At 46.1% G+C, this 18,468-nt stretch overlaps 1 protein-coding gene across 1 annotated transcript in view; it reads left to right on the top strand.

Annotated features, from left to right (window-relative positions):
• The first annotated feature begins 988 nt into the window (after window positions 1-988).
• Window positions 989-18,468, top strand: part of LOC114685273 (liprin-beta-2-like) — a 162,284-nt gene continuing 144,804 nt past the window's right edge. The window contains 1 exon segment of the mRNA XM_037204360.1: window positions 989-1,197. The gene's annotated coding sequence lies outside the window, so the exon portion shown is untranslated.

Below are 18,468 nucleotides of genomic sequence, written 5' to 3'. Positions count from 1 at the left end.
GCCACCCCAGTAATTTTAGACTACCAGGATTTGAAAAAAAAAAAAAAAAAAAAAAAAAAAAGTCGTGTCCTGTAGTATCTGTCAACACTCGGGTGTAAGCAACTGAAGTCCAGTTTAGTAGTAACTCCTGCCAGAGTTCCTGGTGTCGCTGTCATCTGAGGTCCTGGGGATTTTAAGCAGCTAAACTGAGCAGCCAGCCCTTGGAGGCCCCAGTAGGGCAAGCACCTGTGATGCAGACCTGCACACTGAAGTAGGTGCTGGGACTCGGTCTCCAGGGCACAGTCCTTTGGGATTGGAAAATCCAGCCCCTATGGGCAGACACTGCCACAATTTTCTTTGGCTTACTTGTACCTGACCTCTCTGGACACAGGAAGTGTTTATTCACAAGGCAGGGCACCAGAGCTTTTTGTAGGTTGTCAGCCACTAGAGGTCATGAGAGGTCGCGGGGGTTGGAGCGCAGTCAGACCTTAGGGTGAAGCGGAGCCCGCCAAAATGAGGGTGGTCTAGTCTGAAACAAGGAATGATGCAGCCCTTAGGCCACCCTCAATCTCGATGGGATCACACTCGACTCGGGGTGTGTGTGTCGGTGTATGTGTGTGGTTTTCGGTGCTCCTCTCTGCAATTCTCCGCACAAGTATCCTGCTTGCACGCTGTCATTTTCCACGTCCCGGGAGCAATAGTGACAGACTGCAGAAGCTCAGGAGACCTGAGTACGGTGGGACATAAGAGGAATGCCTAGGGGCCGCCCTGCGCCGGAAGAGTGCGAGAGTCCGAGGTGCAAACAGTGGGTAGGACGCAGGAGGGGCGTGGTCTCATGGGAGGGGTGGGGCTTGAGACCCGCACGCGGAGCGCTGCCGGGGGGCGGGGCTGACCAGGCAAGTGGAACTGGAACTGTGGCTCTTGGGTCCCAGCGGGCCACAGCGGGAGAGGGAGGAGGGGTGGCAGAGGGGCGGTCCTAGGGGAAGGCCCCAGCAGCCAAAGAGCCACACTCCGGGACGAGCCTCTCCGGGGCCCCGCCTCCGTCACGTGTGCGCCGTACCGGGTCGGTGCTGGCGGGTCGGCTGGTTAGTTGGCAGTTGGTCCCAAGGCTAGTGGCCTGTCGCTGAGTTCTCGGCTCTTATGTTGGAAGGTGAGGGGAACACGGGAGCGACCCGCACACCTGAGCCTCCGGGGAAGAAGCTGTGCTCAGGCATCCAGGTCAGTGGGCTCTCCTGGCCCCGGATCACCGCTATCCCGGGAACTGAGCGCCCCCAGATATAGGAGACACATGAGTAGTTTTGGGGTTCGTGGGCCTTTAGATCTCTGAACGTTTTCAAGACTTGGGAGATCCGCTTATTTGGCTGGGAGACTGGGAGCAGGGTATATCTCCTGTGGATTTGCATGAGTTTCCCACCGCACTCTGCTCCCAGTGTGCCACCAGCCTCGCGCTTCTACAGGTGCTAGGGTGGTCCCGGGATAATGGGGTGCTCCGATATCTCAGAGTTCCGGGCGATTATGTACCAGCTTGGTGCCCCATGAGGGCAGCAGTGGCGTCAGATGGAAAGCCCAAGGTGGTGAGGAAGTTGAGGACGGTTCACCCAGGTTAATCTCTATGTTCCATAGAGCCTTGGTCCTCAGCGCCTTGGCCAGGAGCAGTTGTGTACACTAATTGCTAAGTTCAACATGCTTCCCAAAGGCTCAAGGCAGGGAATCGTTGTAGAACGGGATTGGGATGTCAAGATACGTACATTTTAAAAAGTGGGTCCTCCTCCCTCCTTCCATCTCGACTCCAGATCCGTAGTTTTCCTTCTGATGAAAATAAGTTTATATGTTTAAAGACAAGCACTTTCAAGGTTCAAGTAAGATTCAAATAGATATTCAACTCTTCCTTTCAGAGCATTGAGATATTTGATATGGATCAGTCTTCCTCTTCCATATTTTGGGCTAATTATCTGTCTTCCTCTCTCTTGGTCCTGAACTGATTATACTACATATTGGAGTGTTTATAAGATTACCGTGTATTTTGTGAAGTTAAATGCGCAACTACAGGAAGGAAGTCAACCACAGACCTAATTAACATATAGTCTTGGATTGCTATTGGTATATCAAAAATGTTATCTGATTAGAAATTATTTCTTTCTTTACTTTGGGAGAACCAGCCCATTCATATTCTATTTACATTCATATTTAAGTGACTTTAAAGTGGAATATTGTTAAGTCTTTTGCTGTTATTTTTATTTGGGATTTTATTTAATGTTAGTGGTGATGGGGACTGGTGAACTAATTTAGGACCTTGTGGATGCCAGCAAAGCAAATGCTCTACCACTGAGCAACACCTCCCAGCCCTCGCATAATATATTAGTGGTATTACTTTGATATTTGATGATGTGCCAATTTTAGTTTATTGCTTCTGGTTGAGACAGGCACAATGCTATCGTGTGTGTTGTGGTAACTAAGGCAGATGTGCTATGATTTTAAGAGTAAGTGGATAATGTAAGCAATACATGTAAGAGTGGCAGGAGAAGGCGGGAGCAAACTTGCAGAAATCCTAGTTTTTTTTCATCAGAAATAGGAAAATTTAGGAGAGTTTTAAGAAGGATCAATCTATGTGAGGTACCTCGCAGGAAAGTATCGTTTGGCCTTGGCCACGGAACGGCTTATAAGGCAAACTCAGTCTGGCTCGAAGAAGTGGCTACTGGTCATTCTTGGTTCCTGGCCTGAGTAGTAGACAAAGCAACAACAAACAAACAAAATAACAAACCAAACTGATATCCCAGCTGGCGCCTGAGGCAAGGGAGGCCATGGGCATCAACGAATGGGAAGTTAAAGACTGATTTGTAGTCAGCTGAGCTTATCAACGTTAGAGGCCTTGGCCCTTGACCTTCCCAACTCCCAGACTAACAGAGAAATCCAGTAAACATTTGTGGAGTGAGTGGTCAGGTGACACTGTAGAGCTTTACTCTTCAAACACAAGCCTGAGAATCACCAGTGCTCTTCAAATGTGGCTCAGGGGTAGAGCCTGGCTTCCTGCATGTCTTAACCTATCTCTCTCCTGTCTGTATCAAGAATTCAAAGTAGTGCCCGGCAGTTGGTGGCACACGCCTTTAATCCCAGAACTCGGGAGGCGGATCACTGTGAGTTCGAGGCCATCCTGGGCTACCAAGTGATTTCCAGGAGAGGCGCAAAGCTACACAGAGAAACCCTGTCTTGAAACCCACCCCCCCCAAAAAAAAAAAAAAAAAAGAATTCAAAGTAGTGATCTACAAACCTGTGCCTGGGGGAGTTTTTCGAATTATTCTGGTTAAGTAGGCCCAAGGCATTTTTACCGAGTTCCCTAGTAACAGCCAGGTGGGATAAGCCTCAGGACTTGGCAGTGCTTGGAGGACCACAGCTGGGAGACCAGTTAGGAGACTAGCAGGCCCACTCAGGTCAATGTGATGAGAGTGACGTGTGAGCAGACAGAAGAGACCCTAGGAATACTGAGTCTTTAGGACCAGGGCCAAGGAATGGGAGATATCAGCCCAGTATGCCCCAATCATATTGATTCGGCAGAATTAGACACTAGGAAAAGGAACAATTCTTGGAGAATTCTAATTCAATTTTGGATGCAAGGATTAGTGTGCTGCTCAGACGATAATGGTCAGCAGCTCATTTGTACTTGTCCGTAAGGTCTTTTTTTTTTCCTCCGGAATTACAAATGTGTTCATGATTTGTTCCTGTTTCAAATCCCCTTGTTGAGCTCCTAGTAAAACAATAGGGAAAGAATGAATGCAAGCACAACAGGTGACACTTTTAAACATTTATTAAGCCCCACAGATTGTCTGCCGCCATGTAAGATATGACAGTCATCCCTCAATGTGCACAACTGCACCAAAACTAAAACTAAAGCTCTGGGCTTGGCTTTTCCTGAGTCACTATTTTTCTTGCTTCTTGCTTCCTCCTTCCTTGGAGAAGTTCCACTTCCTTTGCCCTTTGCTATCCCAGTATCTTGTTTTGTTTGTCCTTGAAGGCACCTGTGTGTGTTTATTTTTGGAGTCTAGGGGAGGTGAGCTCTGCTCCTTTATAAAATCTTAAAGAGCAGTCTGTTAGTGGCCTCCCCCAGGGGCTGTTATTATCTCTGATACTTGTGATAAAAAGCCTTATAGGAGCAGATGCCTCCCCTAAAGCAACCAGGTGAGCTTCCTGCTGAGATCTCCAGAAGACCTCAGACTTCCAGAGGTATTGGGACTCTGAGCTTTATCTGCAGCAAACTGAAAATGTCTCTGGGCCTTAACATCATTGGTCTGGTGCTCCTTGGTAATTCTTGCTTTCATTTCCTCCCTGTGTCCCTGTGCACATGTATTCACATGAAAGCAAAGCATTCATTGCATTTGATGCCTTTTATTAACTCCCATGTTATATAGTAATCCTGTACTCATCTGTACATGTCTGTAACACACCTGTCGACATAGGTAGGATAAGACTGCCTTTCTGATAAGATAAACTATAATATCCTTGTGAACTTTTAGGCTAATTTGTTTTCTGACTCCATCTCCACTGTTTCCCCAAACTGAGGAGCTACACTCTCCCCATCGTTTTGTGCTTCTCTGTCTGAGAAATGTATGCTTCTTAGATTATAATCTCTGGACATTGCTTTTTGCTTGGCCATGAGTCTGAAATACAAATCTGTTCATGATCCTTCTCTGCTTAAAATCTCCTGGTGGATCCCTTAATGCAAAATATGAGGAGAGTGAATACAAACAGAATAGATGCAGTGTTCAAATATTGACGAAACCCTTATGCAAGATATGACATTTTCCCCTTCCTGGAGGTACCTTTTGTCTCTGCTCTGTACCATGTGTGAGAACCCTAGAAACCCCCTCACTCCCGAGTCCTTTCACTCTTTCCATGAGTATCATATATGCATTACAATAGAAACTGCTCTCTGCTGTGTTCCCTCCACCTCTCTGTCCATACTCTGAGCCGCTATAGCTATACCAGCTTTTGTGTGAGGCCCAGTACTTAACAGTTATCAGCAAGAGTTTCCCATGTGCGTGGGTCCTGGGTTGCCCGGCGGGTTTTGCTTCTGTAAAGAGGGAAAGGAACAGGTTGTTTTGTGAGCGAGAAGGGAAGGAATGGGAGCAAAAGTTAAAAGACAGGAAGGGCAGGCTCAAGGAAGAATGGCTCAATGGCTAGAATATGGGGTGTGGTGTGGTGTTGTATGACTTTCCTGGGGAGACATGAACAGATGTCTATTCAACCCAGATAAGATGCTGATGACACACTAATGAAATGATTCCACCCAAGCCTAGCCTGGTGAACCAATGGATTTTATGAGGAGTTATTGACAGGAGTGTGGGTGACTTTAGGGCAGCTTCATCCCTTAGTGTGGGTGAGAATGCAGAAAGGCTGCACCCCTGGAGCTCCTTGCTCAACTTGCAGGCAGCACAACTAGATAGTCTCTTGTCTCCAACAATTATTTACTGATTTTATAACTGGGGGTGGAGGGTGGGAGTGGGGGTGGGGGTGTCTTATTCGTCCTGTAACTTTCCCAACCGAGACTCCCAGGTCCCCCCTAGGTAAGTTTCACTAGCTTCCTGATTTGTATGAGTCTCCCTGCATTCTCCAGGAGGAAATGTTTCAATTCTGTGGAAATAAATGGCTCTACATCAATGGAGACATTTGGAGAGGAAAGGCTGGAGTTTGGAAAGGGAGAAGATTGGTGGAAGACCCTGAAGGTTGGAGTTAAAGAATTCAAAGTTTGACCTGTGTGTGTACACACTTAGAATCTCAGGTACTTAGCAGCATGGTAAAAGTCATCTAAAATTTGTTTTCTTTGAACTGATGACATTGAAAGGTATGAGTAATATGGAAAAGGCTCTGTGCAAGTTTGTCTTCAGGAGGATTCTGGGTTGTGAAGAATAGACTTGTGGGACTACTTACAAGTTAAAACCATAGAGGAATCTTGGGTCCTGAATCAAGGTAGTGATAGCAATGGAGAAGTGAGCTTGCCAAGAAATGACTGATTGGATTTGAGGAAAAGAGTTATACTGGACACTGACTGGCAGAGAATGAGGTGATTGTGAATAGATGTGGGGCCATGGAGGACCTTCTAACTTAGAAGAGAGAAGGGAAAGAGGTTGGTGACACATTTTAAAACCAGAAGAGGATGGCAAAGCCCAAAACAGTGTACCCCAAATCACCCCGTTCTTAGTTGTAGATCCAAGCTTCCTAGCCTCCTGGCTTCTAGCATATTAAGTAGAGAAGTGCTTTTTATGGTTTCAGAAGAACTCTATTCTGTATATGCTGCTGCTATGTGCATATTCAGGTTTTTCTGGGAGTGTAACCATTAATCAATTTACCAATTCACTGGAAATGTGTATTCTAAGGACATAACGCTCTCTTCTCTCCCAGACAAACTTTGGGGACACATTGAACATTCCATAAGATGTTGCTACTGTTGTAGTGATGAATAGATGAGAGAAAGGAGAGGAAGGTGCTGGGAATGAAAGCTAGCTGGGGACAGCAAACCAGTCCTAAGGACTTCCTGTCCTCAGAAGGGCAGGGATTTCTGATGATTGAGTGATGGATGGGAGGAGGTATCTAGGAGAGACTCAGTGGCTCTAAGGCCAGAATTCCCCCTCCTCACCCATCCCTTCTACAGTTCTCTAAGGAGCCAGGCTTCCCAGCTGCTGGCTTCCCAGGACAGTCTTGCCTTTGTCATGGACTTCAAGGCAGAGGTCACTTCCATCTGCTAGGGCACAGGTAGGTAGGCTAATGGTATGGGACACAATCGGAATGTGACAGCTGGCAAACCCAAACAGTAATTCAGCTGTGCTGGGAGTTTACTTTGAAGGTGAACTTGTCTAGCCTTCCTGGCTTTTTCTTGCTTGTTTCTACCTCCTCTTGTTCTGAGGTTGAGTTAGTTTCCTTGTCCTGTCATCTAATGAGACTTAAATATGTGCTTGAGCCTGCTCACCCATGGTAATGTAGCAGGGAGTCATAGACAGCAGACTTGGGTTGCCCAAGGCTTAGGAATGATTTATGCAGATGTAAGGTGGGAGGAGAACCCATTAACAAAGATTAGTTAGTCCTGGTGACTTTGGAATGCTTGGCCTCTCCTCTGCTGTGGAATTCCCAAGGGGCTCCTCTTTTTTTTTTTTTTTTTTTTAATCTATCTATCTATCTATCTATCTATCTATCTATCTATCTATCTATCGTGGCTGGATCTTGGTATGTATGGACCTACCAATCCACCTGCCTCAGTGTATGTGTGTGTATCTTTTAATTAATTATGTATACAGTGTTCTGTCTGCATGCCAGAAGAGGACACCAGATCTCATTATAGATGGTTGTGAGCCACCATGTGATTGCTGGGAATTGAACTCAGGACCTTTGGAATACCAGCCAGTGCTCTTAATCTCTGAGTCATCTCTCCAGTCCCCTGGGCTCCTCTTTGAGTGTAACTGTCTCCTCCCAGAGATAAAGACTCTAAAGGAAGGGCAGTTATCTAAATCCTGGGATTTCTTTGCTTTCATGGGGATGCTCAGAGCCCTGTTGACTGCCTGAGGGTGTTTAGCAAGAATGGTGAAAAAGCCTCTCTCACTCTCCAGGATGAAGATGTAATTTCACAGTGCACTATGGACTGTGCCAATCAGATGCAGCTGGGCATCTCAGACAGGGCAAGGACCTCTGAGCAGGAGGGCTGCTCCTGTGACTACATAAGGTGCCCCAAGAAATCATCGCCGTCTCCTTCCTCTTCAGTATTCTATTTTTGTTTTTTTAATTATGTTTGTTCATATAGGTATGTGCACATGAGTGTAAGTACCCTTAGAGGTCATAGATGTCAGGTTCCCCTGGAGCTAGAGCGAGTGATGGTTGTGAATGCGCTGGCATGGGTTCTGGGAATCGAACTTAGGTCTTCTGCGAGAGCGGTGTGTGTTCTTGACTGCTGAGTCATTTCTTCTCCAAAAGTCCTTTTTTTAAATCATGATTTTGATATTAATTAATTAAATAATTTTACATCCCAACCAGTTTACCTCCCTCCTCTCCTTCCAATCCTTCCCCCTCCCCCCAGTCTGCCCCACCCCTGTCTGCCCCTCATTCCATCTGTTCTTCCTCCATTTCTGTTCAGGAAAGGGCAGGCCTCCTATGGATATCAACAAAACATGGTGTATCACATTGCATTAAGTGTAAGCAAAAGCTCCTTCCCTTGTATTAAGGCTGGGCAAGGTAGCACAGTATCAGCAATAGGGTCCAAAAAGTCAGTAAAAGAGTCAGAGACAACCCCTGCTCCCACTGTTAGGAATCCCACCAGTTAAGCAAGTTTGTAACTGACCTATATATGCAGAGGGCTTACATCAGTCCATGAAGGCACCCTGGTTGAGGATTCAGACTCTATGAGCTCCTTTGAGCCCAGGTTAGTTGATTCTGTGGGTTTTCTTGTGATGTCTTTGACCCCTCTGGTTCCTACAATCCTTCCACCCTCTCTTCAGCAGGATTCCCCCATCTCACCGTAATGTCTGGCTGAGGGTCTCTGTTTCTATTTCCATCAGTTGCTGCATGAAGCCTCTCTGACATTTGGGCTAGGCACCAATCTAAGAGTATAGCAGAATATGGTTAGGCATCATTACATTGACATTTTTTTTTCTCCAGTTGTGTTTGGTTCTATCCTAGGTCTCTGGGTCATCCAGCCTATGGGTCCTGACTCTCTAGGCAGTGTCAGGGGTGGGCTTACTCTTGTGGTATGGGTCTTAGGCTAGACCAGTCATTGGTTGGCCACACCCTCAATCGCTAAGCCACCCTTACCCCTGCATGTCCCATAGGCAGGACAGACTGTAGGTTGAAGGTTATGTGGCTGGGTTGGTGTCCCAGTCCCTCCACTGGAAGTCTTGCCTAGTCATAGGCAATGACCAGTTCAGGCTATGGATTGGATATTGCTAGGACTCTTAGCTAGAGTGTGCCAGGTTTCTACCCGACTCCGAAATGCTCACCCTTTCCAGTCTCTTTTAGTACTTTCCCTCTCAACCTGATTGTTCATGTTCCCATCCCTACCTGCCCTCAGTCCACTTCATAAAATCTCTTCTATTTGCCTTTCCCAGGGAGATCTGGGCATCCCCCCTTGAATTCCCTGTTACCTAGTCTCAAGAGGCCTTCTTAACAAATGTCTCCAGCCTGCTTTTGGTAGAAAGACATGGGGTTGCCTGATAAAAGCAACTCCTTAGTTGATTGTGTGTGTGTGTGTGTGTGTGTGTGTGTGTGTGTGTGTGTGTGTGTTGTGGAGGAGAGCAGTATAGGACCCTAGAAGGAAAGAAAGGACAGGAAACAGGGAAGAACCACAACTCAAACCAAGAAGACTTCTGTGTCTCGTCTGTGTATAGGACAACTCCTCCCAGCAGCCCTATCCTCTAACAGAAGACTGAATTTCCCTTAAACCAAAGAGGCTTTTTCATGAATCTCTCTCAGAACTGGACTGCTTCCTGGAGGCAACTGAGGTACAGCCATGCATAACAAAAAGACTCCTCCAGAGGAGCTAGAATGGAATTACCCATTTGATATGTTTGACAAAGGCCTTATCTCATGAAGCAGAGGTAGTGTTATTTAGTTTTATGGGAAACTCCCCGTGCTGGGATTCCAACTCAGAATTTTGTACGTAGTGTGATCTAGTGCTTCCATCTCTTGGAAACAGATTTTTTAAGGTTCTCGAGTACTAGATTTAATTTTTTATTGGAACATGAATAATTTGTCTCTCTGTGTGTTCATGTATGTGCAGGTGGATGTAGGGGCCAGAGGTCAGCCTTGACTTTCTTTCCTTAGGAGCTATCTATCCATTTTGTTTTTCTTGTCAGGCATAGTGGCACACACCTTTAATACTTCTTGCACTGCTTAGGCCTGGCTAGCTGGCTAGCAAGCCCCAGAAATCCTTTTGTCTCTGCTTCCTAGCTTTGGGATTACAAGTGCACCATCAAGCCTAGCATGGTGGGACTTCCTCAGACATGCTGGGGGTGTGTGGCATCAATCTTATCCTATACCCTGAATTCTGTGAGTGATAGGAGCAGCCAGGGGGAAGGGAGAAAGGGGAGAGTGGATTGGCATGCCTAGAGGAGAGAAGTTAAATTGTGATTTCCGGAGGAAGTGGCGAGTTCTGCTCATTCAGCATTTTACCAGAGCAAAGGAATAGTTCTTGGCTCTGACACCTGACCTTGACTGGACGTCATGAAAAGGTTTTATTACATAAGCTCTTCCTGCTCCCTGCCAAGACATCTGGTTCTTCGATGCAGCATTGCTTACCTGGTAACAGCAACAACATCCCTGTGTCTGTCTAGGTTTTCATTGTGCCAGCTCACTGGTGCAGACAGTGCCTGGGGCGCAGATTATTGTCCTGCTTCTGCAAAGGAGGAAACCGACTCCTCCTGCTCTCCCCACCCCCTCAGTCCATTATAGCAGGCAGCTGGGTTTCTCCATCATGAAGGCTTGGTCTCCCTCATTCTTAAGACCTTGGCAGTTCTAGGATGTGACTTTGAATCAGACCATTCTCCATTCAAGTCCCTGTGCTACATAGGTTCAAGGCTGCCACTTTGAGCAAGTCTGCTTACTTTTCTGAGTTTTTAAGTTTCTCATTTGGCTTAATAGTAATAGAGGCCCACTTCATTTGATTGTTGTGAAGATTAAATAAGATGGTGCAGTCATTGCTGGCTAGAGTGCTTGGCACGGCGCAGGCAGTCAGTAAATGGTATTGTCATTATTTTTCCTTTCTCAAGAAGCCTGAGGAAAGCATTTTGTCAGAAGGAACGGTGCACATGAAGTAGCGTTGCAGTCTCCCTCTTTGTCCTGAACTTTGAAGAGAGGAAAGTAGCAGATGCGACATAGAAAGGACAGCCATGGTCCAGGTGACAAGTGCACAGTGGGGACTCCAGCAGGTCAGTCTCAGGTGGCTGGCCATCAGCAAACCAGACAAGGGAAGCACGTGGAGCCCAGCTCAGTAAGATGCGGCTGGCTCTGGTCAAAGTCCTGTCCGAAGGCTCTTGGAGTCTTTGGAATCGATTTGTGTGTTTCTTCACTAAAGCCCATGTAAATTTGCTTAGCTTGGCTTCATTAATAGAAATAGAGGGAACCGGGTGGCGGTGGCCCACGCCATTAATCCCAGCACTTGGAAGGCAGAGCCAGGCGGATCTCTGAGAGTTTGAGGCCAGCCTGGTCTACAGAGTGAGCTCCAGGACAGGCACCAAAACTACATGGAGAAACCCTGTCTCGAAAAACCAAAAAAAAAAAATAGAAATAGAGGGGATTTTTCCTTGAATTTACCTAGACTTGTCACATTGAGACAAGTCAGGGGAGGGACCCCAAATGATGTAAAATTAGTGCTCTTGTTATGCAAGACTTGAGACAGGAATGAGACACATGTGAATGAGGCAGTTACTGTATTCTGTGCTTCTGTTAGGGTAGATTTAGGGGCTCTGGGTAGTGAGGGTAAAGAAAACTAAAGAGGAGGCAGGTATTAGTTTGAAATGATGTAAGAAATTCCAGGTAAATGCTGGTGATACAATTTAGTGGATGGAGGGTTGATAGGTAGAGGGTTTGCATGGCATACCAGAATTCCTGGGTTCAATCCTCAACCTTACCTAAGATAGGGTAGTTGAGGTACACAAGTTTGTAATCCTAACCACTCCAAAGGTGGAGGCAGGAGGATAAGAACTTCATACTTATCCTCACCTTAACTTGCTCTAGGCCAACCTGTGTTACATTAAACAATACTACAAATAACAAAATTCCGGGTAAGTCAAGCTTATCTCTAGACCCAGAAGCTATCTTAGAGCATGTGTTAGAATCTCTCTGCAAGGACATTGTCTGATGAGTATCCATTAGGAAGCAGTAGGTGAAGTAAGAGGAGAGGCAGGGTCTGCTAAAGGCATTGTGGGGTTAATCGAAATGGTCTTGGGATTTTGAAGAGTAGGAATGATGGATTGATCTGCTGGGTTGCCAGTAAAATAACACTTGTATCTACTGGGCAGCTAGAGGGTTCAGTGTGAAGGAAGAAAGAATACAGGGGTTCTTGGTCAATCAGATGCCCTGAGTTAAGAGAACAGTAGGCATAATTGAGAAAACTGGGTTCAAGAAATAAGGAGGAAACCTTCCATTGCTAAAAGTAGAACAAAGAAGCTGGGCATGTGGTTTGTGCCTGTAATCTCAGCACTCAGGAAACTAAGGCAGGAGGATCACCATGAGTGACCTGCCTGCCTCACCAGCTTGGCCTCCGGAGTGAGTTCTAGGCCAGCCTGGGCTACAGAGGGAGACTCTGTGCCATAAAACAAGAATCTGGGACTGTGCAGTGGGATGGGAGGTGGGGGGTGGATTTCAATTCTAAACCAAGATAAGCTGGTCTTATCTCTTCTAGGGTTGGGAATGTCAGATGGCTTTTGAGCAAAGACAACTAGCAAGGAATGTAGGGTCCACCAAGGGCAAGAGGCTAGAGAAGGGCAGTCATCAAGCTTCTCTCGACATGTCAAGTCACAGGCTAATGGATCAGGAGAGTGGAAATCCTCTGAGGAAATGCTTTGTAGGCTGACTCTCTGCAGCCAGGATCCCCAAGACCTAAGTACCATGTATATTCTCTGCTTATACCACCCTTGGCCTTACCACAACTAGGTTTTGAATGTTTCTTCAGGCATGGAGGTCCCATGTGAAGATTGTAAAAACATGACATTCTAGGACATGGAGAGCCATGGCATATGGTCTGAGGCATTAGCCTCCCAGCATCCAAGAGAGTATAACAGGTGTAGAAGGGAAAAGGGACAATGTGACCTGAGGTCCTGGACTCCTAGGTAATGGTTGGTGTAGAGGGCCCTAGTAACAGCACTGAGAAATGTGACTTAATGCAGCCTGGGCCACAGTGAGGTTCCAGCCCCAAGAGCAGGCAGGGAAGGGCTGTGGGCCTTATACAAGTAGGCTGAGGTTTGGGGTGGGGTGTGGTGGATGGCAAGATGAAGGGTGCTGTGGTTAAGCAATGTGGATGCCCAAGGGGCATGGTAGCCTGGACTACAAGGCAGGGAGGGAGCTTGGCTCAGAGTAGGAGCTTATTTGCCAGGTCTGGGGAAACTCCCACCGTTTAAGGAACAGAGATAGAGTATAATTCCTAAGCTCTCTTGCCACCTTATTTCAGTCACTAGATAATTTTCAGACCATTCTCTTCAGACATAGTGGGGACTCTAGCTGAGGAGGTCACTTCCCCTGCCTGAGTGTAATTTAGAAAACAGCCAGTGGTTAGGTTGACCAAAGAGACAACATGGTTAACTAGAGCACCAAAGATGGACCATTATTATTTAGTAAGCACCCACCATGCCTGAGGCATTGAGTGGAGATTATGTACTTAAACTTTATTGGCTGCCTCTCAAACTTGAATTCTGCAGGAAACTGACTCTGACAGGACATGTGACTTTCCCAAGGTTTTCTAACTGGTGACAAGCATCACATTTATACTCAGTCATCCTGATCCCAAATTCATGTTGATTCTACCCTTGCCACCACATTTAGAGTCCAGATTAAACAACTGAAGACTTTTTTCCCTTAATGATGACAAGTCAGGAAGATAGTCAAATCAGCATGTGCCTGGCCATGTTAATCTTCAGAGGAACTTGGTAGATGTGGCTAGATTGTCATGAAGCATATTCTAGTCCTAGTTAGGAGAGCTCAAAACCATTAACACATTGATGATATTTTCTTTTTAAGAATTCTTCTTTTTCCGTGTGTGTGTGTGTGTGTGTGTGTGTGTGTGTGTGTGTGTGTGTGTAAGTGCCTGCATGTGTGTAATGTATACCACATGTGTGCCTGGTGCCTATCAAACCCAGAAGAGGGCTTCAGATCTCCTGGAACTGGAGTTATGGGACACGTGTAGGTGCTAGGAGCCAAACACAGGCCCTATGCCAGAACAAGTGTTCTTAACTGTGGAGCCCTCTCTCCAGCCCCTACATTGCTGTTAGGTATAAAGAAATGATCAGTCCCTCACTACTATAGGTAATTTTTGAATTCTTGACCTAAATTCCTCTATTTTTCTCCCACTCAAGAAAATATGTTAAAATAGGGCACGATGATCCTGATCATCTCAGTGTATTCGCAAAGCATCTTAGCTTTAGCTACTTCATTGTTAGTCACATCTCTTGCAACAACTCCATCATTTTAGGACCCTGGGATATTTAGCAAGAGTGGCGCTCTGGAGTGGGCTGGAAGGCCATAGTGAGTGATGAGAGAGTCAGGACAACCTGGGCAGTAACCCAGGTGAAGCTGTGGGGGTGGAGAAGACTGGCTGATACAACGTGGTAAGTATTTGTCCAGAACTTGCCCAAGCAGAGGTTTGGAGTGGGTGCTAGAATCCGTGCATGAAAGGACAACATTGTTCCCTTGCATGGCATGTTCAGGCTCTGAACAGGTGGGCTGATGGGAGCTGTCCATTCAAGTCAGGGATCTTTCTGAGTCTGTTGGAGAGTCAGCCTTATCACTGAGTGGATGGGCCCTGGTTTTCATCCTCTATCCAGCTGCCTCCTGCAGCTCGGGACTCAACTCTAGTCCTAGAGGCTATTTACTGTCTTCTGCGTGAGCCTGTGAAAGCTGCCCATCAGCCCTGAAAGTCTGAGAAGATCAGCCTGGGAGGCTGTAAATACAGGGGCTGTTCAGATCAAGAAGGCTTGGGAATTTTTAGGCTACAATGTCTTAAGATATCATGTTAACAAGCTACTTCTTGGGGAGGGAGAATCTTTACCTCCATGTCCTACCTACCAAATTGGAGCACTTTAAAAATGTTGAGGGATGCCCTGCTGTCACAGTCCAGCACTCAAGTGTCAGGGCTACTTACATTTAAAAGACAGTTTTAGATAAAATGATAACTGAATGAGGTTTGGTGCTGATGAAAAGAGCCATAAGGTATGTGAGAAAGGTATGCCATTACATCACTGTTATATGCCATGTCTTCCTGAGTCTTCCTAACTCCTGGACTGATTCCTTCTTTGGTACTGATGTGTCTCCCTCAGAGTATGGCATCCACTGAGAGCATTTATGGGTTTTCTCTAGGATGCTGGTTCCACTTGGCTGTCTTCCCTCAAAGTCATCACTGGACTTGATATGGGCACTCATGGTACCAGTGCACAGGACAGAGGTCCTGCTGTTTCAAGACTAAACTCACTGTGAATGAGATCAGAACATGGCCCTTTCCCCACCGAAATCTACAAAGCCCAGCTTCAGCTTTAGCTTCCACGATGGATACCTCCCAGATCTTTTCCCCTGGTTGTGACTTCTCTCTCAAGTCAGTCCCCAAGTGGCCCCTGAGCATCATAAACTTGGCCTGCTTACTTTCCTGCAGCAGGGTTAACTGCTAAGTCTCTGGCGAATGGCTGAGCAAAAAGCACCGGACTGTGTAAGAGTGGACATATGATCTCTAAGAGTAGACATGTGATCTGTAAGAGACTTTTAGTTCAGGAAGGCCATGGTCTTGCTGTTTTTCTGGTACTGCTAGAAAGTTCAGAACACATGTACTGTGTTTGAGCTCTGGTACTCTCAGTGTCCAATTAATGTTGGGGCTAACCTGGAGGTATTTGGTCACTTCTCAAACAGAGCACGGAGAGTCTTGGCCAAATCCATCTTCTGGAATAATGTATGCAGTAAGGATGTGCTCCTTGAGTGGGGTGAGGCAGGGTGTTGGGGATCTATTGGGCCAGGTGCTGAGTTTGAGTGGCTTATTCTGTCCTCTTTCTTATCACACTGTCCAGCCTTGTGTGAATCGGGTATAATAATATCCCCAGTATGCAATAAGATGTTGATGCATATTACCTAAAATTGAACAGAGCTAGCATTTAATTACTTGTCCATCTAAGTTCACTGTGATCTGAACATTTATGTTCTCCTCATCCATATTAATTTCTTCAAATCCTAACCCATAAGGTAGTGGTTAGATGTGGGAGCTGAGCCCTTAAATGGGATTAGTCTGTTATAAAAGGGACCTGGGAAAGGAAGCTAGTCCCTCACACTGTGTGCTTGCAGAGCTAGAACCAGGAAGTGGATCTTCACCAGACACCGAATCTCCCTTGTCTTGGACTCCCCATCTTTAGACTATTAAGAGATAAATCTGTGTTGTTTATAAGCTACCTGTCCAGTTTTTGGTGACATCGTTATAGCAGCTCAGACAAAGACAGAGTTGGAATCCCTCCACTGCACCTTGTTCCTCTTCTTCTGGAGGAGGGAAAGCCCATCTTTACTTGGTAATAAAGGAACTTCCAAAGGCTCTGGGTAGGGCGGAGTGGTATATGGGAACCTAGAATTTGTATGCCAGTCCTTGCTGTGGCCCTTTTGAATTGAGTCACAGGTCTCAATACCTTTCACTTCTTCCTTTGACTTTGAGGAACTGTTGGCGTATCTTCTGTGGGGACTGACGGCTGTTTTATATGAGAGAAGAGCTAAGGAGAGCAGGTTTCAAAACATTTTCACTTCCCTGTGAAGAATGAGACTGCGTGGGCCCACAAGAGAGGGGATATCCCATGCAGGGTCCTGCTCCAGCGGCTTGTACTGATTAGTTTTGTCAACTCTACACCAGCTAGAGTCACCTGGGAAGAGGGAACCTTGGCTGAGGAATTGCCTCTATCACATTGGCCTGTGGGCATATCTGTTTCTTGTATAATATTAGAGGGACCAGCCTTAATATTATACATCCCAGGGGCTCAGGAGAGAGAACTACTAACGGCAAGGACTATTATCAGGAAATATAATCTCAGCACACCGAGTTCTATAGTCCACTTGCTTTAATTCCTCTGGCATAACATCCTTTATACACAGCTTCAGTTCTGTTCTCATGTCTAGCTCCTTTCTTGCCTGATTTCTCTCTATATTTATCTACTGTCCCCTCTAGGTTCTATCTTAATTCCTTCATCTAGTTCTGTCCCTTCTAGGTTCTCATCTATCTAGTTTTTTCCCCTATCAGCTCCTCTCTCGTCTCCTTCTCTCTCATCTGGCTCTTCCTCATCTTCCATCTCGTTCCTCTAGTCCTCTCTTTTAGCCCTTCAATCTAGTTCTTCCCCATCTCAGTTCGTTCCTCTCAAGTTCTTACCCATCTAGTACTTCCATTCTCTTTTCTCTTCTCTGTCTTCTCGTGCCCTGGGAGTCCTGGTATATATACACTTACAAGCAGTATTCCCTTAGCAGTGCAAAACCAGGCTTCCAGGGTTAAATGGAGGGGTGATAAGAATCACACAGGGAGGCAATAACCGTTAATTATCACTTGCAACCCCAAAGGGAAGTGACCAATGGGGAAATGAATTAACTAAAGGCTAAATTCAGGTAATATCTAAGAAGAGGGCTCTTGTGTGCTCAACTATAATCTTAAATGTGGTTGGTAGAAAGTGTTAAGAATCTATAAGTTGCTAGGTCAATGGGAGAAATAAAACTGTCTTCTTTTTTCCTGTAGCTCCTGTCTGTCCAAGCTATCTGCCATTTTTCTGCAGGGTGGGGGAAAGTGTGCTCAGTCGCTAGGCAACCTGTGTACAGCTAGATGCCTCTGGTGATAGTTAAAGGGAGATCTGGAACTGGTGGTAAGGTTTGGGAAAAGAGGAAGTAAGGCTTAATTGGCACATCCGCCAGGCCTTCTCAAACAGGTAGCCTGGATGCTTAAGTCTGTTCTTAGAGAGTACAGAGGTATCTCTGATAAGGTACTTTCCTCCATCCCATGATGGACCTGGCCGGATGCTACCAATAATGATAATTACAGGGAGGCTTGAACTGGGAGTTCTGGCTGAGCATAGCTGTTAGCACAGAAGGTTATCTAAATATTCCTAGAAGTGGTTAGGTAAGTAGTTAGAGGTCTATAAAGTTAGTAAGGCTGTAAGAAAGGAGGGGTCTGAGCTAAATTGTGTAAAGCTATTACTTAATGTCTACCTGACCTAGGCGGTGTCCCTTGTGGAATTTACCTTAAGTCAGGAGACTCGCCTGTGGGTTGTTATCACTGTTAATCCTTGGAAATTGGGTGACCACCTGGGCGATGTCTCCTTTAGTCCTTGAAAGTGGCTAGGGGAGATATCTGATTCCAGAGAAAGCCTTTCCTGAGGCTGTTCTCCAAATACCTGGAATGTGTATGTCCAGAGAGTGATCAGTCTACACTGTTAGCCTTTCTTAGGGAAAAGTCAATTGGGAAATCTATGAAGGCACACATGATTTTCATAACAGAATACAGCTGATATATAACAAGCCAAGTAACACCAAAAACTCCTTGGGATTTGGCTTCCTCTGGAGGAATTCCCTGATTCCTCCAGGTAGTGACTTTGCCATAACCAGCTGAGTTCCTATGATATTCCTGCGGCCCGCAGCATCTGTTGGCCATTTTCTTAATTGTTAATTAATGTAGGAGGACCTGGCCCACTATAGGTGGTGCCATTCCCAGGCAGGTGGGCCTGGGGTGTGTAAGAAAGGTAGCTGAGCAAGCAAGCCATGGGGAACAAGCCAGTGAGTAGCATTCCTCCATGGTCTCTGCTTGCCTAT

This window comes from Peromyscus leucopus, chromosome 1, assembly GCF_004664715.2.
Source record: "Peromyscus leucopus breed LL Stock chromosome 1, UCI_PerLeu_2.1, whole genome shotgun sequence".
NCBI lineage: Eukaryota > Metazoa > Chordata > Mammalia > Rodentia > Cricetidae > Peromyscus > Peromyscus leucopus.
Note: the sequence above shows the minus strand (reverse complement) of the source record. Positions and strands in the feature narration are given on the sequence as shown.